Source organism: Etheostoma spectabile, unplaced genomic scaffold (assembly GCF_008692095.1).
Source record: "Etheostoma spectabile isolate EspeVRDwgs_2016 unplaced genomic scaffold, UIUC_Espe_1.0 scaffold00018810, whole genome shotgun sequence".
Classification (NCBI taxonomy): domain Eukaryota; kingdom Metazoa; phylum Chordata; class Actinopteri; order Perciformes; family Percidae; genus Etheostoma; species Etheostoma spectabile.
The window spans coordinates 4,583-32,251 of NW_022604485.1; the positions used below are offsets into that span (position 1 = coordinate 4,583).

The 27,669-nt window shown below is 39.7% G+C and overlaps 4 non-coding genes across 4 annotated transcripts; 1 reads left to right on the forward strand and 3 right to left on the reverse strand.

Annotated features, from left to right (window-relative positions):
- Positions 1–12,888: 12,888 nt before the first annotated feature.
- Positions 12,889–12,960, reverse strand: trnae-cuc (transfer RNA glutamic acid (anticodon CUC)). Its single transcript has one exon. It is a non-coding gene; the product is annotated as a tRNA-Glu (tRNA).
- Positions 12,961–14,656: 1,696 nt separating this feature from the next.
- trnay-gua (transfer RNA tyrosine (anticodon GUA)) lies at positions 14,657–14,744 on the reverse strand. The gene is given in 2 exon segments: positions 14,657–14,692; positions 14,708–14,744. It is a non-coding gene; the product is annotated as a tRNA-Tyr (tRNA).
- A 2,205-nt stretch (positions 14,745–16,949) lies between these two features.
- Positions 16,950–17,031, forward strand: trnal-uag (transfer RNA leucine (anticodon UAG)). Its single transcript has one exon. It is a non-coding gene; the product is annotated as a tRNA-Leu (tRNA).
- A 293-nt stretch (positions 17,032–17,324) lies between these two features.
- trnac-gca (transfer RNA cysteine (anticodon GCA)) lies at positions 17,325–17,396 on the reverse strand. Its single transcript has one exon. It is a non-coding gene; the product is annotated as a tRNA-Cys (tRNA).
- Positions 17,397–27,669: the final 10,273 nt, after the last annotated feature.

Consider the following 27,669-nt stretch of genomic DNA (forward strand, 5'->3'; position numbering starts at 1 on the left):
AATTGCAATTGAATAATAGTCTCTTTCATCAATTTATTTAGTACTTTTTCAAGAAAAATAAAAGTTTAATTGAATCCCATCTTTAACTTATATGCTGTCATGTAACACAGATAAGTAATAACACAGGTACACAGCAGCCTGACGTAAACCACACATCTTAATTATCATAACTCAATTATTATAACATTTTAAATAACAAAAAAATTAATCACTTTTATAAATGCATTTTTGCATGTCTAACAAGGGCAATAGTAGATATGTTCAATTTAGTAGCAGTGATATATACTGGTAATAATAAGAATATATATATATATATCTATATATATATATATATATATACATATATAAGGATAGTAAGTATAAGTATTTGCAGGCTAAATAGTATGAAGAGCAGTAGAATATGGCTATGTACAGAGCTATCTCACCAGGTCTCTAAAAGTTAATTTACATTTAAAAAATGGACATAACATAATTACAAGTAAGCCTCAATATAGCAAAAATATTTTAAGCTTAAAGAATAAGAGGAAGGATGGATCCCCTTTATTTTTTTAACATCAGTACTTTGATAATGAAATATTCTAAGATAATAAATCTGATAAACCATAAAACAAACAATATAAACACATCCAACAATGAAAATATAATTAATTCAATAAAGTTTCCATGTGTTCCATTAATTGTATAAAGTGCTTGACCATGCAGTCGGATGACAATCTTTTTTTTTGGAATTGCAGTACGCTTGCAACGACCCAGATGTTCCCTGGCAACACCCTGTTCCCCGGTTCTCCCTGTTCCCCCAGTTGATGGGTGCCACAACTGGCAATGGCAGTGGTGTGCGGGAGCATCGCCGAGGAGGGGCTGCTGAGAACCGGGAGAGGTGGCTCCAAAAAGTGGAGCAGCTAAAGAAGGAAGGAGGGCAAACGTCGAAGTCACATTACTGCAGCATTGAATAGAGATGGTAAGTATTTAGTTGCACTACATATTGTCACAATTATGACTATGATAGTATGGATGTGCAATACTATCTGTTCAAAAAAAAAAACTAGAGTATGGAAGTGGTGGCCAGACCAATAACAAAAAAATAAGATAAAATAGACTATATACCACACTGGGAAAACATCCCTTGTTACAGTTGCTCAAAACAAAATCACACATCCATCAAATAATGTAAAGTATTATAATACTTTTTTATTAAACCAGGTAGACCTGAGAATTGTTTCTCATTTGCAATGGGGAGGCTGCAAGACAACATATTATTTCACATACAATAAAATCCTACTACAGATTACAATAGGACTCATAAAGTAGAGATTTATTTGGTTTTACAAGGCCAGAGCAGAGTGAAAATATCAATGGATATGTAAAAGTTATAAAGTAATAACAGAATAACATGAATAGACAATCTATATCACTAGTGACATAGTACACACTGTAGTAAGAGTCAGCGTACAGTACATGTGCTTGGTGTCTGTAATTCATAAATAAACATGCATTTTGCTGCATATTCTCAAGTTATAGCTCATGTTACATGGTTTTACTCTTTTAAAGGGATAGGCTATTATGATATTTTCTCAAATCAACTTAACAAATGTTTCTAGCAGCAATACAGACATTTACCGTCCAGGAACTGACATTATAAACACCACTATACAGGATCTGGAACTCATCAACAATTTAGCACATGTAGTGTGTGAAATAGGTTTTGTTAATACGGTTATTAGAAGATTATTTTGATAACAAAGCTTACTTTTATATTGATTTTTTTGCAGATGCAGCAATGGAGGCAGAGGAAGGAGAGGAGGGAGAGGTGATGTTTTGGTGGACAACTACTTGTTTTTTTCTGTCATTTTTTTACACTTTTCTTTTTCTTTTTCACTTTTTTTTTAAATAAAGGTTTATTGATAATGAGTTTCACATGGTATTGTTTAATTGAAGTTGAGGTTGTGTCCCAAACCTAGCATCATACTGTGTTTCAAATTAACTAAAAACCTTTTTCTTAGAGAAAATACAACACTCAGCCTTTTTTTTTTAATTTTTATATTTATTAACAAATACAATTACAACCATTCAGACATTGCAATTCAAAACATGAAGTTCTAGTAAGGGAAATTGCAACTTATATAACATAAGATCAGGTATCAACGGTAAAAAAAAACAATGTAAACAAACCATGAGGTAGACAGTGTAGTAATAAAAAGAAATATAAAGGAAATTAATGTGTCAGATTTGTAATATATTGTGGCAACAGGTGTTTTTAATTAAAATGATTGGAGTATATATCAGATATGGTTATAGCTTTTTTATTTGTTACTAATTAAGAGACTCAAAATATGTCAAATTAATTTGAAATAATTTAAAGCAAGGTCTTGAATTGGAAAATTTAGATTTATGTATATGAAACTTACCTAATGAAGTAAAGATTCACAATATTGCATATAAATCTATCTTTACATTCAAAATATGTAATATGTTTCCCTTCCAGTGTAGATAAATCAATTTGATATAACAGATTATTTTTGGTAACCTTTTTTTTTTTTGGTATCTCACTCATTTAAATTAAACAGCTAAAATATATCAAACTGCACTATGTGTATAGACCCTTTGGAAGTGACGTCACACTCTAATCGCACAAATTATGAACGCCATGACGGGCTGCAGAAGAGCTCTGCTGTAGGCAGACGGAAAGCCAAATGCATACATGTTGATTCATAAACAATCTGCAGAGCAAGCATGTGTATCGGCATTTCATCTTTAAATGTCTGACATACAGCCAACATATGTTAACATGTAAATGAGTAACGTATGTGTTGATTTCTACCAACACTAAAGTTGTGATGGTTAGAAAAAGTGTAGAGAAGACCAAAAACAGTTTTTCATAGTTTATTTGGTTTTTTTCCAGTTTGAATGAAGTGTGTAATACAATGCTAAAATTAGTGTTTATTTACATGGAGTCTGGTGGTTTAGCGATGTGAGCCTCAACAGACTGTATATATAAAACCCAGTTTTGCAAAAATTTTAATTTTAGTTTTAATGGTGAAGTTTTAGTGTCTTATCCCTTCAGAGAAAGACCTATTTATAACCTATTTAAGACCTTTCTGTTTCCCAGAAACAGCTATGATGTACCTAGCATTAAACCAACCAGACTCCATTTAAAAACAGAACTTTTAACTTGTACGAAGCCAACATATGTTCACGTGGAAATCGGTAAAGCGTGTGTTGATTTCTACCAACATAGAGTAGTGATGGTTGAAAAGTGATTTGAGAGAAACCGTGCTTGATATCTGAACACCCATTCAGCCCAATAACACCAAAGTCTTTCTTTGGGTTAATAAACTTGTAATTATATTTCTTCGTTAAAGTATGGCGATGCAGCATGGAGGTGTTTTTTTGAGCGATGTTGAGTGATTTCCCGAAGATTTCCCATTAAAGTCTATGAGGAATTTTGCACCGTTTTTTGCAGATTGCACACGTTTTCATGTATTTTGTGTGCACGTGTTGGCAACGCTCCTTAACCTATAGTAGCCTACTAACGTTAGCTACTTCATGACAGCTAGCTACTATCCGGTTAACAGTCAGCTAGCACGTCTATGCGCTTTAACTCAGCTAAACGTTTTAAATCACAGAATACATAAGTAACTTTACCGTTGTACATCGTGTAAAGCTGCTTTCAGTAGATGGCAGCAGATTAGACGACAAACAACAATAACAGGTTTACTAACGTACTTCTCTGTAGTAATTAATTACGTTAACGTTAAAAAAACATACAATTAGTGCAAAAATGCATCCCTTTCTCTTATTTCCCTGAGACAGTGAACTAACTACAAACCAGCAGGAGTAACCGAGCTCCAGCAGCTGGTTGCTAGTCTTTTAGCTCGTGATATATACGTTCCAGCTTTCAGGGCCAATGACTTACGCTGCCCCATAAGAGGATCCTGACGTGTTGTTTCATGTTTCTCTCTGTTGACAGAGAGTCAGACACGCTGCAGTATCACACTGATATTTATTTTACGTGAATGTCTAATTTTGAATGTTTTCCGTAACCGTCATGACTAACCATAGACCGTTAATATTAATGGACAGAGCATGTGTGACGTCACCCATTGTTCGTGGAGATCTGATATGAGTCGAGTTTGCGTTTAGGGGTGCAGCCATCCTGGTTGTGGATGTGATGATTTTAGACGAGAGCGGAGTAAGAGAAGAGCCACAGACCGGTGGGCGGGATATAGAGTCTATGGGCGGGATCTGACTGATGTTAGCTGAGAGTTAGCAACGCTGCTCTACCGTTACCTTAGCTAAACCACTTTCACTGCCAATGTGGATGCAACTGCTGCTGAAAGCTAGCCTACATAATTAAAGGTAATGTAGCTTTGCTAGGTTTTAAGTATATCTTTATCCCATAGTTAGTACAAATAAGAGAGTCACATGTAAAGTAATGTGTCTGAAGTTACCATTTAAATTGTCTGTAACGTTAGCTTGCCACTTAGCTAGCTATGTACTGACGTAGTGTCAGCGAAATGCGAAACGGTGATTGGTAATGCTTATCACTATTTAACGCTAACTATTAGCACATGTATAACCAAGTTTCTTATAACGTTTAGCTAACTGTAATAACCATAATGCACCAATAATGTCGTGCAACTGTTTGCCCCGTCAGTCTATAGTTGGTGTATTTAACTTGACATGCTGTTAAGAGCTAATGTTAGCAGAAATAAGCTCCTTTAACTAAGTTACAGTTACAATAAAGAACAATGGACTGTTGTTGATCATGTGTATTCTCCTAGATAATCAATAAAGTACAGTTACATGCTAGTGTGCATAGATATTTAACATGAGGGGCTTAAACGGAAATTGAGATTCTTTCTTTCTTTCTTTCTTTCAGAAATAGGAGTGCTGAGAGCCACGATGGCAAGTTTGCCTTTACCTTAACCCACAGCAGTGTTATGTGTGGAATTGACATTGGATTGTAAAAGGTGAACTACACTATTTAATTCAATTTTCAACAGAATCTTAGAAATATTGGCAGTGTTTGGTTTATGTAATTTTTTTAAGTCTGCCCATTTCAATGTGCAATAAAAGGTCTTTTTAGAAATACTTTGTCGTTTTTCTGAAGTACTATAGGGACATACAGTATTGTAGTCATACAAGAAGACATTGAATTTGTAATTAAGTCAAGTGTAATTGGAAATGCACTAGGTGCTGTTCAATTCTGTGTAGTTATTGTAATTCATAACAAGTATGATCACAAATTGCAAAGGAAAAAAACACTTTCAATCTAATGATAAAATCAAATGCAAATTTTAGAGTAAAACTAAACCATACAATCAATCAATCAATCAATCAATCAATCTTTATTTCTAGAGCACATTTAAAAACAACCTGGTTGACCAAAGTGCTGTACATAGAACTGGAACAATAAATAGACAGAATACAACACCAGACAAATACAACATACAGTTCTCATGCTGTATTAAAAGCCAGGGATAAAAATGTGTTTTAAGTCGCGATTTAAAAACCGGAAGGCTGGGGGCCAGTTTGACATGTAGAGGCAGCTCATTCCAAGGACATGTAATGTCAAGATCTAATCCTAACAGTTTAATACAATAAAATACATACAAAATATAAATGATATACTTACTGTACTTCTGAAGTGGCAACTATCAGGAACAGGGACCCAGATGCAGACAAAACGCAGAGACAGGAGTGTGAATTAACAGGTTTATTTAAAGATATTCAAGTATCAAGTCTAGGTTTCCGAGGGGGAAAAGCACGTCCAGGTTTGAACAGGGTGAACAGGTCTGGTGGTTTCCAGGAAAGCGCAAGTCCGTCAGAGGAAGACAGCAAGCCAGCTAGTGGTGGTGGTGGTGGGGGGGGGGGTTCCAGAGGATGGCAGGAGTGAAGCAGGACTCAGGTTCCAATGGCACAAGAGAAAGGATAATAACAGGCAAGTGCACAAATAAGTCAACACTAGGGATGAGCCAAGTACTCGGCTGAAACGAGTATCCGGTATGGATAAAGCACTTTTGCCGAGTACAAGTATTATCCGAGTAATGCGAGTCAATATCCGTGCTCGGATTCAATGAAAGTCTCCACTGACTGTGTCTCCGTTCTGTGATAGGCTAGTCACAGTGCCAGTCACAACGCCTCTCCCTTACACTATTCTATGATTGGCTAGTCCCAGTGCCCCTCCCCTACACTATTCTGTGATTGGCTAGTCCCAGCGCCCCTCCCTACACAGAGACTCCTGTTGCTGTGTGCCTCTCACTTAGTGGTGGGCGATACTGCAAAATTTGGTATCGATCCGATACCAAATACATATAGGGTCCGTATTGCTACGGTGGCCCTGAGGTGCAAAACACAACGGCAAATCAGAAAACACAACACAAAAAGAGAAAACACAACGGCAAATCAGAAAACACAACACAAAAAGAAAACACAACACAAAAAGAGAAAACACACGGCAAATCAGAAAACACACACAAAAAGAGAAACACAACACAAAAGAGAAAAACAACGACATTAACCAAAACGGAAAAGGTAGGTACCCTCGCGGCGACAGGAATCGTCGCTGATTGGACAAAAGAACTGGTCCGTCCTTTGAACCGGAAATACATCACCGCCAGACTTACGCGCGGAGAACTCTGCTGTGCTCTAGACAAGCGGGAGCACAGAGGTATCCGTTATCATGTATTGCAAACATTGTGGCAAAGAGTTCAAAGAGAAGCCTAACTTCTGCAGTGAATGTGGGAAAAGGCTGCAGGAATACGGTGGCGACGCTCACGCGCAACCTTCAAGTAAGTAAACGGATGTAACGTTAATGTAACGTTAGGCTACTTTAGGATGGTGTACCGTTAGCGTTAGCCTACCAGGGCAAGTTGGCCAACTGTCAGTTTCCAGACCTTACTCAACAATTCCTTTGCAGGTGTTTCATGAATCTTGCCGTTTGGAGTGAAAGATGTATTGATGCAGGTTCTAACTTACAGTAGGCAGTGAAACTGAAGACAGATGAAGGGACGTTCTAAAACGCCTAACGTGAAAAAGCTTAACGTGGTTTAATGAACCTAAACAACGATCAATCATCACCATATTTACCATGGCCTTATCTTGTCATAAAAACTTAAACCTGCCAAAAACCTAAACTGAAATCCAACGATTATAGAAGTTATCTCACGGTAACGTTTTCTTCTTCATTGGTGTCTATGGCGAGGAAAAGGCTTAACGTGGTTTAATGTACCTAAACAACGATCAATCATCACCATATTTCTCTCACATATTACTCCTCATAACCAGTACAAACTGTCAAAAAATCGGACCCCAAAGTTCTATTATTATGGACGGTAGCTGACATTAAGCGTGTCTGCTTCATTAAGGGATATTGTAAGGAAAAAGCTTAACGTGACTTTTTACATAACGTGTCCAATTTTTTGACAGTTTGTACTGGTAATGAGGACCAATATGTGAGACAAATATGATAATTGATCGATGTTTAGGTACATTAAACCACGTTAAGCTTTTTCCCGTTAAGCGTTTAGAACGTCCCCAGATGAAGCATCTTCAGGGTTTAGTTATTTGCAGGCCAGAAAGAAAAGATTGTGTGTGTTTTAGATTTGTTCACTTTCTTGCTTCATTTTTTATGTGTCACCAAACTGCACCCCTATTTTACAAAAGATGTGTTGTCAAAATGTGTTTCTTGTATGCTGTAAACATTAGACTACTGCTGTATGTATGTGTGTGTGTAATGTAACATATTTTTCCTTTGATACCATGTAGAATCACAGACTATTCAAACCCCTACTCTAGGGACCTTTCTAGAGTACCGAAAGAGAAAAGCGGAAGAGAGGCAAAACTTTTCATGTGGGAAATGAAATCAAAGAAAATATGTAAAGTCCAGGTAAGTTGGTTACAGAGTGAGAATGAACAACTGTTAACTAGTTGTTGACATTCTTCCATCATCTCAGTCCTCTAAAAGGAAGCCTGATGATAGGGTCATCTTTATGCTGACCAGTATATTTTTGCATAATACTAATGTGCTTCTGTGCCACGACCATATTACTCAGACAATGACACTGTCCTGTTTTCACTTTTGTACATATTTGCTAGTTTCTTATTATGATGAATATGTAACCGTGACATGCAAATCATTGTATTACCAATTACCTGTATCGAAAAGTAATCTGCTGTTTACTGGGTTTTTGATGGGCACGTAAAATTATGTTTGCCCGCAGCGGCTCAGGACTAACCCTCCATTCTAACCTCATAATTCAGTTGTACAGTTCATTGTATAATGACAATAAAGACCACTTCAACATAAACAGTGGGTTACTCTGTTTTCAGTGATATTTTGAGTTAATAATTGCCCATTTTGTATCCAAGTGTGACATGTAACATAGCGTTATTGATCATTTAAGGCTTGAGCTGTGGCTTGATTTAGGCTGTTTTATTTATTTTTTTGTCTTTTATTTTATCAACTCTCTGGTCAGAATAATGCCTTACAAGGTCATGTCTGCTTGTTTGCATCAGTTACTGTACTGCCTCTCTTGTTAAAAGGCCTTTTGGGACGTGTCATGTGTTAAAGTAAGGTAAAGTAAAACCAGTGTGAGTGCTTCTTACATTGTTCAAATCTGTGCAGTTAGCTACTTGCATAGCATTAAAATCTCAGAGTGGTGTCCTGATTTATGTTTGTTATTGCTGTTTCCTGTTTTTTACAGCTCTACATATATTTAAAAAAATAAAATAAAAAATCAGAACAAATGCTTTTGTAAGTAATTGTTGTTTACATGAACATTGAATCAGAAAATAAATACAACTTTAAGTGTAAAATGTCTCCATTTCAGTCCCACAGTTCAAGTTGCCAAATCTGAAAATTCAAAAGAAACACTTTTGGTATATTATCCTGTGATTTATCTCTTGAAGCAATTTGTAAATGTTGGATCACATTTATGAATGGGAAGTGTTTTTCAAAACTTAGGCATGTATAGTCCACCAGTCATTTACTGATAAGCATTAAGATGCATTAAAGCAAAATACTAAATAAGGAAAATTTTGTCTTAATACGTCCATGTTAATGTGGGATACCTAAGAAAGGTAGAAACAGGTTCCAATAGTCCATATCTATAGCCCAGCTATTTCCTTCAGAGTGATGTACAGTTCTGAGGCTGTCTTCCAGTCTTGTGGCTGTTGTAGTCCGTGTTGTTCCACTGCCTGTTGGAGGTATTCCTCTATGTCTGGATCACCGCTTAAATCAATCACTTGCCTTGCCTCAGGAAACACATCCAGTTCCCTGTCTTCAACAGCAAATCCACAGTCCCTTGAACCAAATCTGCAAAATTAGATGGGACAGTGATATAAAGGAGAAGGTTTGAAATGGTCATTGTTAGATTTGTTTGCTTGTTGATATACAGATATTTCTAAACAATGGTAGAGACAGATAGCTTCTAAATTCAACAATGGATTATACCAACATGTACAATTGTCCAAATATCCCAGTTTAGGCTATACCACAACACCTTGCATTTTTTGTAATGTATATATATATATGATCATTACTACCTGTAAGGCAAGAGATACAGTTCATTCGGAATCCCTCCTGGACATGATGCATGTCTGCTTGGTCGAATCCGGTGCTTGTTCCATAGGTCCATACATTCATCCAGGTCTTGCTGCAGAACATTATTGAAGCAAAATCTCAGTAAGCACTGGTGTTCGTGGCTGCCATTGAAGATTCCAGAGTCTCTTAGGTCTCCAAACAAGTCCATCCAAAACTGAGACCTGGGGATGCATTATAATAGATAATAATATATTGTTATTTATAATGCGCTTTCACAAGTGCTCAAAGAGGCTTACATACAAATAACACCGTTTAAATGTGGATACATCTTAACAAAAGCATCACAGAGAAATCATAATGTATATCATATGATTATTACAACAGTAGTGATTCAATAACTTTGGGAAAAATGGCTTCCTATGTTCAGTATTAGGCTATCACTTAGTGTTTAAGTGGCCTGAGTAAAACAAGAACACTAAAAAATAATCACAATGACAAATACGGAGATTTGAATAACACTATAACACTGATCAGTGTAATAGAGACAAAGGTGATAATTATACAGCTTCCACTGTACTTTTCATCCATCAAACAACACAGATGTACCAACCTCCCTCTTCTGAAAAAAGACCACCATGACTCGATGCGCTGATTCGATGTTAATGAGCCGTAACTTTGGCTAGATGAGCCTGCATAGTGGTCCATATGCGCGTGACGGAGGGTACATTGTATTGCTGCCATGGTCCCATTTTCTGTTCCGAGGTCAGTTCTCAATCTCATTGGAACCACACCAATACTCTTGGCACAATTAATATAATTGTGAGCAATGACAGATGGATTATTGTTCGTTGGTCCACAAACAAGCCACATTATTTTTCTCGAAAAGCCATCGATACATCCTGAGAGTGCCAGGCCAAATGGTTTTAGTTTATCATATCCATCTACATGCCATATGTAGTTTGGACCCATGGAGTGATACGTGCGTCTTGTAAACCTCCTGCGTGTTCTCAAAGCCGTCCCTCGTGGATTCAGCTGTTTCAGTAGCCTCACTACGACATCACGTTTAACGCGAAGCCTGTGCTTTTGTTGGAGAACTTGACACATAGTCCGATAACCGAAGAGTATCCCTGGTCCTTCCAGCTCTGTCAGAATGGCACGCCTCACCTCAGGGAGTGGGGAATAGTTGTGTCTTCTGTACAGCCCTGCTTCTTTTAAACGCGTCTTCAGCGTACGCAGACTCATGTTTACGTTGTGAAATGTCGACAGCATATCCAGTATCACGTCATATTCATGTCCGGCATCAAAGTATTGCTTAATAGCAGCGTGTACCTCGTCATTTGTGGCGCTCATGATTTGGAAAATGGAAACAAACCCGTCTTTCCGGTTCAAAGGACGGACCAGTTCTTTTGTCCAATCAGCGACGATTCCTGTCGCCCGAGGGTACCTACCTTTTCCGTTTTGGTTAATGTCGTTGTGTTTCTCTTTTGTGTTGTGTTTTCTCTTTTTGTGTTGTGTTTTCTCTTTTTGTGTTGTGTTTTCTCTTTTTGTGTTGTGTTTTCTCTTTTTGTGTTGTGTTTTCTCTTTTGCCGTTGTGTTTTGCACCTCAGGGCCACCGTACTGATGACATATAAAAGTATATAATACAAACATAATGAACATAATACAATACAATTTTGCCAGGGGAAGCTTAAAGGCCGTTACAAAGATAATGAAGACCATATGTTAACAGTTTTAATTACCTTCAGAATCAGAATCAGAAATACTTTATTGATCCCCGAAGGGAAACTCTGTGTTGCAGTTGCACAAATATTATAATATCAGAGTAGAAATACAAATAAAGAAATATAAGGAGTGTGGACACTGGACATGTACGGTATTTACATAGTTAAACGAATGTTACTATACATTATTTGCATAATTAACATAATTTAGGAATTGCAATGGTAAAAAGTAAAATAATAATAATAATAATAATAATGTAGCAGTTGAGTATTGCACACATGTCAGGCCAGTGTTATTGCACAAAACAGATAATACAGATAATATTGTCCAGTTTCAACCTCTCTGAGTGTCTTAGAGCGAGGAGTTATAAAGGTTGATGGTCACAGGCAGGAACAACTTCCTGTGGCGCTCTGTGGTGCATTTTGGGAGAATGAGTCTGTCACTGAAAGTGCTCCTGTGATTGAGCAGCAAGCCATGGAGTGGGTGCGAGACATTGTCCAAGATGGCATGTAGTTTGGACAGCATCCTCCTATCTGATACCACCGTCAGAGAGTCCAGATCCACGCCCACGACGTCACTGGCCTTGCGAATCAGTTTGTTGAGTCTGTTGGCGTCCGCTACCCTCAGCCTGCTGCCCCAGCATGCAACAGCAAAGAGGATAGCACTGGCCACCACAGACTCATAAAACATCTTCAGCATTGTCCTGCAGATGTTGAAGGACCTCAGCCTCCTCAGAAAGTAGAGACGGCTTTGGTCCTTCCTGTAGAGGGCTTGAGTGTTCTTGGCCCAGTCCAGTTTATTGTCTAAGTGCACTCCCAGGTATTTGTAGTCCTCCACAATGTCCACACTGACCCCCTGCATGGAAACAGGGCTCACTGCTGCCTTGGCTCTCCTTAGATCCACCACCAGCTCCTTGGTCTTTGTCACGTTGAGCTGTAGATGGTTCTGCTCACTCCATGTGACAAAGTCCCCCCTACCACAGCTCTGTACTCAGCCTCGTCCCCCTCGCTGATACATCCAACCACAGCAGAGTCATCAGAAAACTTCTGAAGATGGCAGGACTCTGTGTGGTAGTTGAAGTCTGTGGTGTAGATGGTGAAGAGGAATGGCGCCTGGCTTGAGCTTCAGAAGGCAGGAGATGACAGATTACACATCTGTCACATAGTCAGTTTGTATTCTTAAATACCAAGTCTCTTGCTGTTCCTTGACTAGTTGCCCCCCCCTGCTCTGCATCGCTCCAGGTAAGTAGAAAGCAATCTGTTATGCACCTTTGCATTGCACTAAAATGTCCACATTAGGACCTGAATCCAACAATAACTTTACTTGACACTCACATACATTGGTTATCAGGTAAAAAATGTTGGTCAGGGGTTTAGTTACTGCTTGAAAAAGGAAAATAATTGTTAGATGAATTATGATATAATTACAGATAAAGTGCTTATGACCCATCAAAGACGACAAAAGGATACATCAGTTGTCGGGGGTCTGATTTAAAGGAAATGATACTCTTTAAAAGTGTTGGGGTTCTAGCGTTAAACTAATGAGGAAGAATTTGACATATCTAAGTTAACCCAAAAGTTTCTCTTTCAAATGTTACATCTGTATCTTTCAAGTCCTGACCATTCCCTGACCGGGAATTGAACCCAGGCCGCGGCGGTGAGAGCGCCGAATCATAGCCACTAGACCATCAGGGAGTCACGTATGTCAAGTTTGTCTTTGTAGATGTGAGTTTCCTTTTCACTTACTGGAATGACTCATATTGTTTTAGGAGAGGAATGGCACCGTAGTTTTAGATGTTAAAATGTGCGCACAAGAAAGCTGAGGGATTACTGTGGGGAAATGGAGAATGACTAGGTTAACTGAAGATTTTAAACATTGTGAAAATTAACAGAACATATGAACACGTTAAACATATACGGGCATATAACATATACCTGCAGTCTCAGTCTTTGGATGGAATTGGTAGCGTATGCGCCCCGTCATAGTTACCGACAATTTTGTTGATGAATGAGTATTTCACATTGAACACTTAAGATTGGGTGTTCATTTAAAAACAGGGAATTGCCCGTAAAGATAAAAACAACAGATTCAGCAAGGAGTCTAATACGTTGCCACTAATGACTTTAGTCACTTCACCAAGCTATGTCATAAGAGTATAATGTAACTGATACAAATTCAAGTCAACATATGGTTTGTCTTCCACTAAATCCAGCGCCTTAGACCACTCGGCCACACTACCTGCAAGTATCAGTTCTCCACATCGTGAGAAACACAGGGACCGTAACTAACGGTATATTTGTCAATGTCATTGGAATAAAACTTTCGCAAGGAAAAAGCCAATACTTTATTGGAAAATGTTGTCACTCTTTGTCATTTTTCTCTGGCATTGTTGAGTTTAGAATATTGTAACCAGCATTAAGTGAGTAGGTTTAGGTCTGTGTGAATATGGGCTGAGCATTTACCTGGGCTGAATTTGTGAACATCTTCTTTTGCATATTCACTGTAAAGAGCCATTACTCCTCCAACTGCCAACTATTGTTCCAGAGACAATAGGATATACAGTTTTAGATTGCAAGGTAACTGTCCAAGACCAAAGACTTCATTGAAATACCTCAAGTGTTCAAAACAGTTTGTCAAAATGGGAAAGGTCATGTTTTTGATTACAAATTCCAGCACAGTGGTTCATTTACCATTCAAAAACAAAAGTACAATCATGAAACACACACTACTTAGACAGAATGAACCTGGTCAGGTGGCAATGAAATGATTCCAGAGACGTGGACCCTCTGGCACAGCCATACTTGGTCAGGACAACACCCCCATCTTGATAGTGCCCTTCTTGATGTGCTCCATGCGCACCTGGTCCAGCAGTGGCACCACCATGAGGTCCCTTCCGTTTGCCCCTCCCAGTTGCTCGTAACAGAGAGAGGTCTCCTGCATCCCACTCAAATATGCAGGCAGAGAGACGGCTCATGAAGGTGAGACCAGTCGTGAGATTTTTTTTGCAGCCCACGCTCACGTTCAAATTGATAAATGCCGTACTCTGCGTAGGAATCGGCGTACCCCCGTCCTACGCCTGTTTTAGGTCGTATGCACATTTCATAAATAAGGGCCCTTGTGAGCACAATAAAGATTTCTTAAAGAAAGGTTTGTACTTTATAGTTCTAGTTTTTTTCCAGTTCTTCTGGTCACACTTGGCACTATTTCACATGGTTTGTCTGTAGTTCTCTATTCTGTCAGGGCTTAAGGCTGTCTCCCACACCTATTTCTTTTTTGTTTCTTGTTATGTCTCGGGAAGAAGTATTGTGCTTTTAGGTCAACCATCCATCTGTACATCAGAATCAAAAACACTTTATTGATCCTTGAAGGTAGCCTCTGGAAAAAAGGTGCTCCTTCGAGCCGGATTTGAACCAGCGACCTAAGGATTTCAGTTCTATACCTCTACAGTCCTCCGCTCTACCAACTGAGCTATCGAAGGGAGCTACCATAGCCATACGCACTTCTCATTCTGTGAATGTGAATGTGATAACACGGGGCCCCCCTGGATCTGACAATCTTTAGGGGATGTAGCTCAGTGGTAGCGTGCATGCTTCACAGGTTTTTATGGTTGATCGTATGAAATTCTTTCATATTGGAACTAGTTTTGCTTGAACACTGTGACAACACATATCCTGTACTGGATATGGAGGCACTGACTATTTGTCTAATCTTCTGGATTTTGTCTATGAAGAAGGAGGCAAAGTCATTGCAGGCCTTGTTAGATAACAGTTCAGATGCTACTGGTACTGGAGGGTTTGTTAACCTATCGACAGTAGCAAACAAAGCACATGAATTATTATTGTTTCCAGAGATAATATCAGAGAAGACCTCCTTGTCTTCGTTAGTTCCAAATTATAAATGCAAAGTCTCTCTTAAGCAGAAGATGCGTTTGGATTGGTAGGAAATGGAGATGGGCGTTGCCAAGAGGAGGCGCCTTTTTGATTGACAAGAAATGGATATGAAGTCTCTCAGGATTGGCAAAAAATGGAAGGGAGCTTTGAGTTTGATTGGTGAGAAAAGAAGATGAGAAAGTGGACAAATATGTTCTGGGTCATGACAAAGCATCTAGGGTTGATCTTAGCCTTTGTGTGAATACATAGGTCTCCACATACATTGTTTTTATTAAGATTGTTGACCAAATTGTTAGTATTTCCGAAACTTTCCCAACCATTGCAACTGTTTTCATAGCCTCGTTGGCGCAGTAGGCAGCGCGTCAGTCTCATAATCTGAAGGTTGTGAGTTCAACCCTCACATGGGGCAGGTGTTTTAAAATAAGAAAAACACATCTGATGCTGAAAATACAATGACAGGTGATTGAACACTGGCACATAGCACATACATGGAAGTTGTGATTCTACGGTTATTTCTGAGATCAACAATCTCAGGAAGGCTTTTTACAATCAATTGGGAAAAATGGGAATGCATACTCTTAATAAGTAGACTTCCAGAGTATTTGCATAACAAAGGCACAAACATGGGCGTTGTGATAGGATGGTGTCGTTCATCATTGTTTCTGAGATCAACAATAACTTCAGAAATTTCGAATTCAATGGCTACCTATGGTTTCTTTCTAGGAGCGGTTCAAAATTACGTTGCACTATTTTGTCTAATTGCTTAGGTCATAATATTTCCAGAGACTTAATCTTTTTTCAGGTAGTTAATAGATATGGTCAAATGAAGCTTCATTAAGCTTTCTGAACAATGTTCTTCATTTTCTGAACACATTCACTCAGTAGTGTTTTATTATTGGTTGTTCATCTGTGATTGCCCTAGAGGTCTCTCAGTCCAGCACCTCTCCCCTCATCTTTGTTAGTTTTACTCTGTCCAGCATAAATCACTGACACCATACCTCACACTCATCCATGCATACACACTCACCACTGACTAAACTGACTACCACCATCATTGAATTCAACCTTTGCACACGGTCTTTTGTCCTGGTTGTCTTAGCCTTTGTGTGAGTACATAGGTTTCCAAAAACATTGTTTTTATTGAGATTAAAGACCAAATTGTTAGTATTTCTGAAATTTTCCCAACCATTGTAACTGCTTTCATAGCCTCGTTGGCGTAGTAGGCAGCGAGTCAGTCTCATAATCTGAAGGTCGTGAGTTCAACCCTCACACGGGGCAGATGTTTTAAAGACAAAAAACACAACTGATGCTGAAAATACACTGACAGGTGGTTGAACAATAGCACAAGCATGTGAATAGAAATTGTGGGTCTATGGTTATTTCAGAGATTTGCAGTGAGCATTGTGTTGTCCAGCAGAAAGACAACAGGTGTTTTTTCTTTTCGTCTATGATTTATATCATAACAGCACAACAAGCACTTTAAATGTACATGTTTTACACTTTCTATTTTACTGTATTTATGTACTTGTACTGTAGTGTAGTATATTTATTGTATTATGCTCCAGTGTTTATGGGTGTTACGGCAGGTATGAGCACAGTTTCTATTTTTATGGATGAAGTAAATTTGAGATGCTGTTAAGTTTACTCTTCAGCAGGTGGAGACATTAAGTACTGGCCTTTTTCAATCAAGTATGGACTTTTTCCTTGCAAAAGTTTGTTTCCAAAGACATTAACAATCATACCATTAGTTACGGTCCGTGTGTGTGTCACGATTTGGTGTGATGGTGTGCGCAGGTAGTGTGGCTGAGTGGTCTAAGGTGCTGGATTTAGGCTCCAGTCTCTCTGGAGGTGTGGGTTCAAATCCCACCACTACCTTTTGAAAATGTTACTTAGTAGAGAGAGAGAGAGAGAGAGAGAGAGAAAATGGAATGAAAAGAGGACTGGTGGTAATTATGGCAGCAGTAAAGGTAATAGAACTATTACTAATAATAGTAGTAGTGCAGGGCGTCCAGCAGAACCACAGCAGCAGCTGCATCCACAATCCAAGTAAATCTGAGAGTGGAGAAAGCACAAGGGCTTCTGGAAAGAAGCAACATTAGTTACATGCAAGCTTTTTTCCTTTATCACCTAGTACTATCATAAAGATGATCACCTACACACATCCTTGCAAGGGGCACCCAGATTTGAACTGGGGACCTCTTGATCTGCAGTCAAATGCTCTACCACTGAGCTATACCCCCACACACTCTATGTTTAATATGCTTATGGTGCAGCAAAACAATGGCTGGGCCTCCACCATGTGGTTACCTTCACAGTCTGAGAAAGTATCCAAATCTCATCTACTGTATGAAAGGGAGTTAAAAGAAAGAAAACAGTGTAATCTTCTATAAAGGCCCAGGTGAATTTATGTTAATTACAATAGATGTCAACACTAAGCGCAGAAATGTGGTCCACACAAGGATCCACACTGTTACAGTACATGCTCGACCACAAGCACACAGAAGCACACAAACGCACACACACAGCACCCTTCCCCCTTGCTTACAAACTCCGACAGAAATCAGTTTTCACACTATAACTACTCAAATAATTATAATGTAATAATGTAGTTAATGTATGGAATAAATACTTTCTGATAAAGTAATCAATACGTTATGCATAAACTTACACTTCACGATCAGGGTCCTTTTCATCCAGAAAATCCTTTTCCATTTCAGAGTCCACGTAACTTCACTTTCAGAAGAGGGAATTACTTCTTCATTTGGTCTTTTGACCAATATAGCATCTGCCTCCTCCGCCATAAACCACTTTTTTCCTCCAAACATCTTTTCAAGTGTGTAATAATGTTTCCAGCTAGTAGACAAATTGCTAAAAGTTGCTCTGTTTACGAACAATACGTGCACCAATGCTCTACAATGGATGTCTGCGAGAGCGCACGGTTTATGCACAGACTTAATAGCCATTACGCACGGCTTTACTAGGTCACGCCCTAACCCGGGGGTCGGCAACCCGCGGCTCTGGAGCCGCATGCGGCTCTTTAGCGCCTGCCTATTGGCTCTCTGAAGCTTTTTCAAAAATGTTGGATAATGGAAAAAGATGGGGGAGAGAAATGTATTTTTTGTTTTAATATGGTTTCTGTAGGAAAAAAAAACATGACACAAACATTATTAACGTTTTTCAATGCTGTAAAAATGTGTAGAATAAATATTAAATTTCAACGTTTCTGTCAACGAAGATTTACGTCATAGCCTGCGACACACGTTTCTATCAGTAAGGCGGGATGCTAGGCAGGTGGCTGTTGTAAACAAACCGGCGGCTGTGTGATGGGCCATGGATCCCAAAGGGAAAAAGAGAAGAATAACTGAGGAGAACAGAGGATTCAACGTTTCTTGGATCGAATCATTTGCATTCATTGCCAATGCGGAAGGATTGTCTGAATGTTTGCTCTGTAGCGAGAAGTTGTCAAATAACAAAAAGAGCAATGTGGAAAGACATTTTCAAGGAAGGCATGCTACATTTGCAGCCGAGTACCCAGTTGGTAGTGAGAGAAAAAGTGCGATTGCATTACTTCTGGAGAAATTAGAGGAGCGCAAAAATAGATTTAAGAAGTGGATTGCATCTCCAAACTCCACTCCTGCTGCAAGTTTTGTTGCAACGCGGGAGATAATAAAACGCGGCAAACCGTTCACAGATGGTGACTACATGAAGGAGTCATTTATCAACATATCAGAACACCTATTTGCAGACTTCAAAAACAAAACCGAGATAATACAAAAAATTAAAGACATGCCTCTCTCCGCTAAGACAGTGAAGGAAAGGGCTATTAAAATGGCAGGCAACATCACCGATCAGCAAATCAAGGACATTAATTCAGCGCCAGCATACTCAATTGCCTGTGATGAGTCCTGTGATGTGATCGATATTGAACAGACTGCGCTTTTATGCAGGTATGTGAACTCCGATGGAAGAAGAAATGATCCAATTAATACCACTGAAAGGCCAAACACGGGGGAGGACATATGTGAGGCTGTGCTGAAGTGTTTAAATGACAACAGGATAAACACCAACCATCTGATTTCAGTGGCTACAGATGGGGCACCCAGCATGAGAGGATCAAAAAGGGGGTTTGTGACTTTGCTACAGAAAGCATTGGATCGAAATCTGCTTGCATTCCACTGCATCTTGCATCAAGAGGCACTGTGTGCACAAACATTCCCATCGGAGTGTATGGCAGTGATGAACCTTGTGATCGAGATGGTGAACAAGATAATTGCAAAAGCATTGAACCACCGTCAGTTCCATGCATTGCTTGATGAAGTTGACAGCGAATATTCCGATCTCCTGCTACACAATAAAGTCCGATGGCTGTCCAGGGGTGAGGTTTTGCGCCGCTTTGTCGCTTGTTTAGAGCACGTGAAAACATTTCTGAAAAGCAAAGACCTATACTATCCGCAACTTGAAGATACCGAGTGGCTCGAAAAACTGCACTTTATGGTGGATATGACAAGCCACCTAAATAAGCTGAATGAAAGTCTGCAGGGGCGGGGAAACACTGCACTTCAAATGCTGGAAGCTGTTCTATCATTCGAGCGCAAGCTGACTGTCTTTGCCAGAGATGTACAACGAGGCACGCTCTCCCACTTCCCCTCCCTGAGAGAATTCAAAGAAGCCCATCACGATCACACACTCAACGGTGATTATTTGCAAAATGCGATCGTTGATATGCAAACTGCATTTGGGAGCAGATTTTGCAAGTTCCGAAAGGAAAAAATGACACTGTCTTTCCCTGTCACACCCCTGGAGATTGACCCGTCCTTGTTGAGCACATTTCCAGGAGTAAATCAAGCTGACCTTGAAATGGAAATGGCTGATATAGCCGACAAAGATTTATGGGTGTCCAAATTCAAATGTCTGACAGCCGAGCTTGAAGACGTCACTCGCCAGAAAGCCCAGCTTGCCCAAAGCCACAAATGGAGCGAAATTGAAAGCCTCCCAACACCCGAGAAACTTGTCTGTGACACATGGAATGCTCTTCCTGACAGTTATAGGAACATGAAGACATATGCATTTGGAGTATTATCCATCTTTGGATCAACATACCTGTGCGAGCAGATATTCTCAAACATGAACTACATCAAATCAAAATATCGCACCCGCCTCACAGATGAGAGCTTGCAGTCCTGCGTCAAGATTAAAGTTACATCTCACGTGGCCGATGTTGAAGCTGACCAGTGACGTCCGAAAACAGAAGTCACATTAAACGGGTAAGAACACAATCCAGTTATAGGCACATTTTTAGTAACAAAGTAGCTGTTTTTATAAAGTGATATCTGATTTTTGTCAGTATATATTTGGAATGACACTTAGGGATATTATTGTGACATTTGCACAGACGTCAAACTTGAACTCTATTCATTTGATTTTATATACTTTACCTTTTCAAAAGGCTGATGTTTTATTTTTAAAAATGTAGGCTGCGTTTTATTGCACTCTATTGCCCAGATAAGGGGCACGTTATGCACGTTTCGTTTTGTTTTTGTTTTTTTTAAATCCTCAAAATAGAAAATATATCAAAAATCTGATTTCTTTATTGCATTTCTTTACTTTCATCAAAGGAATGAAAACATAATTCATTAATGTTGTAATGAAGTTAAACTGGAGGCGACATCGCACAACAGAGTAGTCACGTGGTGCGTCATTCTCTGCAGGATGCGCGTTAGTAAAAATAAACATTTAATCATGAAGGCTCATTATGTATTTGTAGTTAACTTAGTCATTTTGATATTAGGCTAATATAGCTACCATAGACACATACAGCATGTGTTGCCTTCAATATAAGGCTTCTATAAGGCTTTTTATTTTTTTGCGGCTCCAGACATATTGGTTTTTAGTTTTTTTGGTCCAATATGGCTCTTTCAACATTTTGGGTTGCCGACCCCTGCCATAGACCAATAATATTAATAATATAATCAATATCTCTACAGTCTATGGATAATCCCATGCATCCCCTTTATTTCTTTCCAGCTAGAACATAAGGCTTCCAGCATGTAGCATATCCCACAATCCACTGCAACATGAGGTCACACAGGTGGGACGCCGCCTGTGCTCCAGAGACCCGTCAACAAATATGAGTAGATATTAAATTAATTTCTAACGCCGCTGCTTTTGCTGTGTTTATTTACAAGCTGCAGTTAGGAGAAAGATGCTTTTATTGTTTTAATTTGGAGATATTCTCCTCACCCAAGAGGGAGGGAGCGGTTTATGTAAAGGTAAATGTCAGACAAAAACAAGTAGGGTTAAAAATATATATTAAGGTAGTAAATATTAACAGCTAAAAGTAATATGTGACACGGAGGCCCCTTGGAGAGATACCTGCTGCTGTACAAGTTGCTGATCTTCAGCTCATTAGATGGTCAGTTAGCTCCATCTAGTGGACAGATAGTAGAACTCCATCATCTGATGAAACTCAGTACACAGAGACCTCAAACTGTCTGACAACAACAGGAAGGTGACAAATGTGAAGGAGGATCAGTCGTATCCTGATCATCCAGACAGATTTGACATCTGGCCTCAGCTGCTGTGTAGAGATGGTCTGACTGGTCGCTGTTACTGGGAGGTCGAGAGGAGAGGAGAGGTTGAGATATCAGTGAGTTACAGAGGAATCAGAAGGAAAGGAGACAGTAGAGACTGTGTGTTTGGATTGAATGATCATTCCTGGAGTCTGTTCTGCTCTGATGAAGATGGTTACTCTGTCAGGCACAATAAGAGAAGAACAGTCCTCACTTCCTGCTCTGTCTCTAACAGAGTAGCAGTGTATGTGGACGTTCCTGCTGGCTCTCTGTCCTTCTACACAGTCTCCTCTGACTCACTGATCCACCTCCACACCTTCTACACCACATTCACTCAGCCTCTCTATCCTGAGTTTGGGTTGTGGTCTGGTTCCTCAGTGTCTCGGTGTCCTCTGCAGGACTGAGAGTCTCTCCTGTGGACAGAAACACTGACTGAAGACCAGCTGCTGAAATCAAAGTTCAGTCTGTTCACCATCACACACACTCTGCACTGTGAAGCAGATCTGAGACTCAAACACAAAAACATTCATCTGATTTCATCTCTGGTTATCAACATTTGAACTGTTTGACTAAAACACTTCATGATATTCAATTTCAATTCAATTCAATTCAATATTATTAATAGTATCAATTTATGACAAGAATTATCTTGAGACACTTTACCCATGCTGAACCCAAAGTCCCCCCCCCACCTAAGGTGGATCTCATCATGTTATTTTGCCTCACAAAGTCATGATTAAAGTCAGAAAGTCAAAGTGATAACTACTAGGGGTGGCAGTAGTTCAGTCCGTAGGGAGTTAGATTGGCGTCAGTGATCGACTTGTTTTAAATGTCAGGGAATGTGGAACAACTTAATGCAAAATGAGTTCAATAAAACAAGGCCACATGCTGATTATTTGATGCATGTATTCTTCCTGTTGCGTCTGTGTTTACACTCCTAATTAAAAGGTAAAGTTTCCGTCCACTAAAGGTTCTGTTGTTTTTTCTGACAGACTCAGTATATTATTCTAAGAGTCTGCCAACATTATGGGATGGATCCCTACAGAGATAGACCTTTAGTTAAAGAGTAAGATCCTTTTAGTTTAACATGAAACAACCCCGAAATCACCATCACCAAACCCACCAGACTCCATGTAAATAATCACTACTTTTAGCGTGTATAGAGCAGCATATCTCCACCAGACTCCATGTAAATAATAATTACTTTTAGTGTGTATAGAGCAGCACATCTCCACATGAGCAATATTAACGTAGCGGGGAAACAAAGAAAGCGGAACCAATGTGCGGGTATTGGTACACCACGGGGCCCAGGTGACGGACACTTTCCTCCTCTTTGGAGACGAGGATGGCGGTTTGTTTTCTCACTCTCTGATGCCGTAATTCTGCTTTCCAGGTTGGTACTCGGTAAAAATGACAACAGACGGTTTCCTTCTGCCGTGTGTGTGGTGGACTGAAGCTGTGGTGGGTTAGTTATGGAGTTTATGATGTGTAAAGGCGAGCTAAAGAGCCGCGTTTGTAACCGCGGGAAACGGGTTTCGTAAACAATAGAGCTCGCGGCTAGCTAACAGGTGTGTATCGGGGTGGGATCATAGACAGTTAAAGAAATGGACCAACAGGTCCCGTTGTTTCCATGGAGACCAGTGAAGTCTATTAGAAGCTCTTTCCCGGTGATGCTGAGCGTTACTGCGCAGTCTCCAACTGAGCTTGAAGACGTAGATGTGACGTGAGCAACCTGTCTGAAAGTTGTAAGTCTTCTGGTAGATGTGCAAGAGAAATCTCAATCATTCACAATCAGCAGAGACGGAGAGGTAGGTATATGTTAGGAGATAACATAGGCACAGGCTAATTACTGCTAACTAACATGCTAGTTAACATTAACATAGACACAGGTTAATTACTGCTAACTAACATGCTAGTTAACATTAACATAGACACAGGCTAATTACTGCTAACTAACATGCTAGTTAACATTAACATAGACAGAGGCTAATTACTGCTAACTAACAGGCTAGTTAACATTAACATAGGCTCAGGCTAATTACTGCTAACTAACATGCTAGTTAACATTGACACAGGCTAATTACTACTAACTAACATGCTAGTTAACATTAACATAGACACAGGCTAATTACTGCTAACTAACATGCTAGTTAACATTAACATAGACACAGGCTAATTACTGCTAACTAACATGCTAGTTAACATTGACACAGGCTAATTACTACTAACTAACATGCTAGTTAACATTAACATAGACACAGGCTAATTACTGCTAACTAACATGCTAGTTAACATTGACACAGACTAATTACTACTAACTAACATGCTACTTAACATTAACATATGCACAGGCTAATTACTGCTAACTAACATGCTAGTTAACATTAACATAGACACAGGCTAATTACTGCAAACTAACATGCTAGTTTACATTGACACAGGCTAATTACTACTAACTAGCATGCTAGTTAACATTAACATAGACACAGGCTAATTACTGCTAACTAACATGCTAGTTAACATTGACACAGGCTAATTACTACTAACTAACATGCTAGTTAACATTAACATAGGCACAGGCTAATTACTGCTAACTAACATGCTAGTTAACATTAACATAGACACAGGCTAATTACTGCAAACTAACATGCTAGTTTACATTGACACAGGCTAATTACTACTAACTAGCATGCTAGTTAACATTAACATAGACACAGGCTAATTACTGCTAACTAACATGCTAGTTAACATTGACACAGGCTAATTACTACTAACTAACATGCTAGATAACATTAACATAGGCACAGGCTAATTACTGCTAACTAACATGCTAGTTAACATTAACATAGACACAGGCTAATTACTGCAAACTAACATGCTAGTTAACATTGACACAGGCTAATTACTGCTAACTAACAGGCTAGTTAATATTAACATAGACACAGGCTAATTACTGCTAACTAACATGCTAGTTAACATAGGGTTGTGTGTGTGGTTCTGGGTGCTGGTGCTTCCATTCCCTGGTAATGAGTTATTTTGTGGTTTTTAACGTATCCTGACAGGATTGTTAATGTTAAAATGTTGTTTAACTATTAAAGGGGAGTTCCTCCTAAAAGTTCTACAGAGTATTAGTAAAGGAATGTATTATAAGTTCAACTATTATCCCCAGGTGTATGATGGTTCATGTTTTGACTCTGAAGTTGTTTGAATATTTATTTCCAGCCAAAGAGGGTTTATGATTTCCATGATGACATTAGTATAATGGTGGAGTTTTGGAGGTAGAAAGAAGAGATATATATTATTATTGAAACGGTACAGTAAGGGTGATATTTATTTGGTAAGGACGAGACTATTTCTGGGAATTTGAGTGTGGAAGATTTTACCCACTGAAAAATGGGGAGTAAAGAAAATGGTGTTACGGTTCTTAAATTGAAGTGAAACATGTTTCCACGAGGGGAATGTTGTTGTTGACGACTGTTTTATGCTTTTGTGTTTGGGAGAATTTGTAATAAACAGAGATTTGGAGACGAGGACGGCGGTTTGTTCTCTCACTCACTGACTCCGTGATTCTGCTTTCCAGGGTTTCTCCTCTGAGAGTTAAGTAGTGAACCCCAATCAAGAAAAATCACTTGTTACCCCGGTTACTCAATTTGAAACCACCCCCTTGGGGCAGACGTCAAGCTGGCGACCGGAGCAGGAAAGGTGGAGGAAGAGGAGGAGCTTGCAGCAGTGAAGGAGGAAGAGGAGGAGGAGCAGCCTGCAGCAGTGAAGGAGGAAGAGGAGGAGGAGCCTGCAGCAGTGAAGGAGGAAGAGGAGCCTGCAGCAGTGAAGGAGGAAGAGGAGGAGCCTGCAGCAGTGAAGGAGGAAGAGGAGGAGCATGTGGTGGAGAAGGTTTTGGACCGCAGAGTGGTGAAGGGAAGAGTAGAGTTTCTGCTGAAATGGAAGGGGTTCTCAGAGTAAGTATGAGTCTAGAATATTAATACTTGGGGTTCTTGGTCCATATACACACACACACACACACACACACACTTTCAACAGCATAATTTTCGGGATTCTCAAAGTTGAAGGTTGTGTATCTTGACTCTAAGGTGCAGACCCGCAAATAACCTTAAAAAATGGCAACAAATAAAAGGAATAATCCAAACTAGCAGCTAGAGTGAGAATGTATTTCCTAAAAAACAAAGTGTGAGGAGATGTTCTTCTGTCTGCACTCACCTTTCCAGTGAGGAGAACACATGGGAGCCGCAAGACAACCTGGACCTGGACCTTATCGCAGAGTACATGCAGAAACACGAGGAGGAAGAGGGGGAGGAGGAGGAGGGAAAGAGGAAAGGTGTCAGGGAGGCCTCGGGAGACTCAGAGGAGCGAGGGAGCAAGAGGAAGAAGGAGGAGGTGAGTGAAGGAAAGAGGTTACTCCAGACTGAAGAGACCCAGGAATCTAATCTCAAAATTAATGAATGCACACAGACGCTGTCACAAAGACAGAGAGACATGCGCACACACAGAGAGAGAGACACACACACACACACACACACACACACACACACACACACACACACACACACACACACACACACACACACACACACACACACACACAGAGAGAGAGCACGCACATAGAGAGAGAGAGAAAGACATACGCGCACACACATAGAGAGACACGCGCACACACATAGAGAGAGAGAGAGATTGTCTTGATGTTATTACTGTTGCTGTGTTTCTTATTGCGTAGCTGATAGATTTTCAGATTGTTTATGACTTGTGCAGCCTCCATATTGGTTGTTGATGTTCAGGTTGTTGCCTAGCAACGTGTAATCACCAGTAAACAGACCAGCCTGTGGAGCCCCGTGCTTCACTGTTAAAGGTGTATTACACTGTTTGCTTCGTTATGGATGTGTGTGTTGTAATAGGTGAGGCTTATTCTCAGTTTGTGTTACTGAGCAACATGTTACAGTGTTGGTTGTATTGTGGTACACCGTCATGGTAACGGTTCTTCTGCCACGCTATCAGAAATGGGGCCGACGCACGTTGGCTGCCGCTCACATTACAATTTAACAACAAGTCTTCAGTAGTACAACAATGACTGAGAGGTTATTGGGCCGTCCAGTTACTCATCGTGATGTTGTGTTGATGGACGATGAAACGCGGGAGACGGCTTTGAAACGCAGATACCAAATTCAAGCTAAGAAATGTACATCTAAAGCTAACGTTACATAAACATAAAGAGGCTAGCTAGCTAACTGTTATCCTTCTCACGACTTGACTCTTTGCTGTTGGGACTGACCCCCCCACTGCTAAAAACCCTAAAGGTAACACTGTCACATGTTCATTATTATGATTTTTAATGAATTTTAGTGAATTTTTGCCATACTATACTATTCCCTTTTTTGAAAAGGGGAAGTAGCTCAAATGGTAGAGCGCTTTTCCATAATCTGAGTCAGTGGAAGCATTTTAAGAACCAGTTTTTATGAGAAACATCCCATACCACAGTATGAGAAACATCCCATAACCAGCATGCTTTACTGTCTTCACAGTGGACTGGGGCTTGATTTCAGTGCAGGGGGGTCGGAGGACAAACTGTCTGCGGCTCCTAGACCCAAAAAGAACAGTTTCCCTCTCATCAGTCCCCAGAATGTTGCTCCATTTCTCTGTTGGCCAGTCAATGTGTCCTTTGGGTTTTTCCCATGTCGGTCAGGCTTTGGATGCCATTTCAAGGCATTTGAAATGATTTTGGCAGAGCAGCTTATAATCTTCTGCACTTCTTTATATGTTTTCCCCTCTCATATCAACTTTTTAATCAAAGTCCTCTGTTCCTCAGAGCAATGTCTGGAACGAGCCATTTTGCTGAGTATTTCAGTGTGAAATGCACTATAACCAGCATGCACAACATGTGCTTCCTTCCTTTCTTAAATATGTATATATACAGTATATAGATTAAATATGG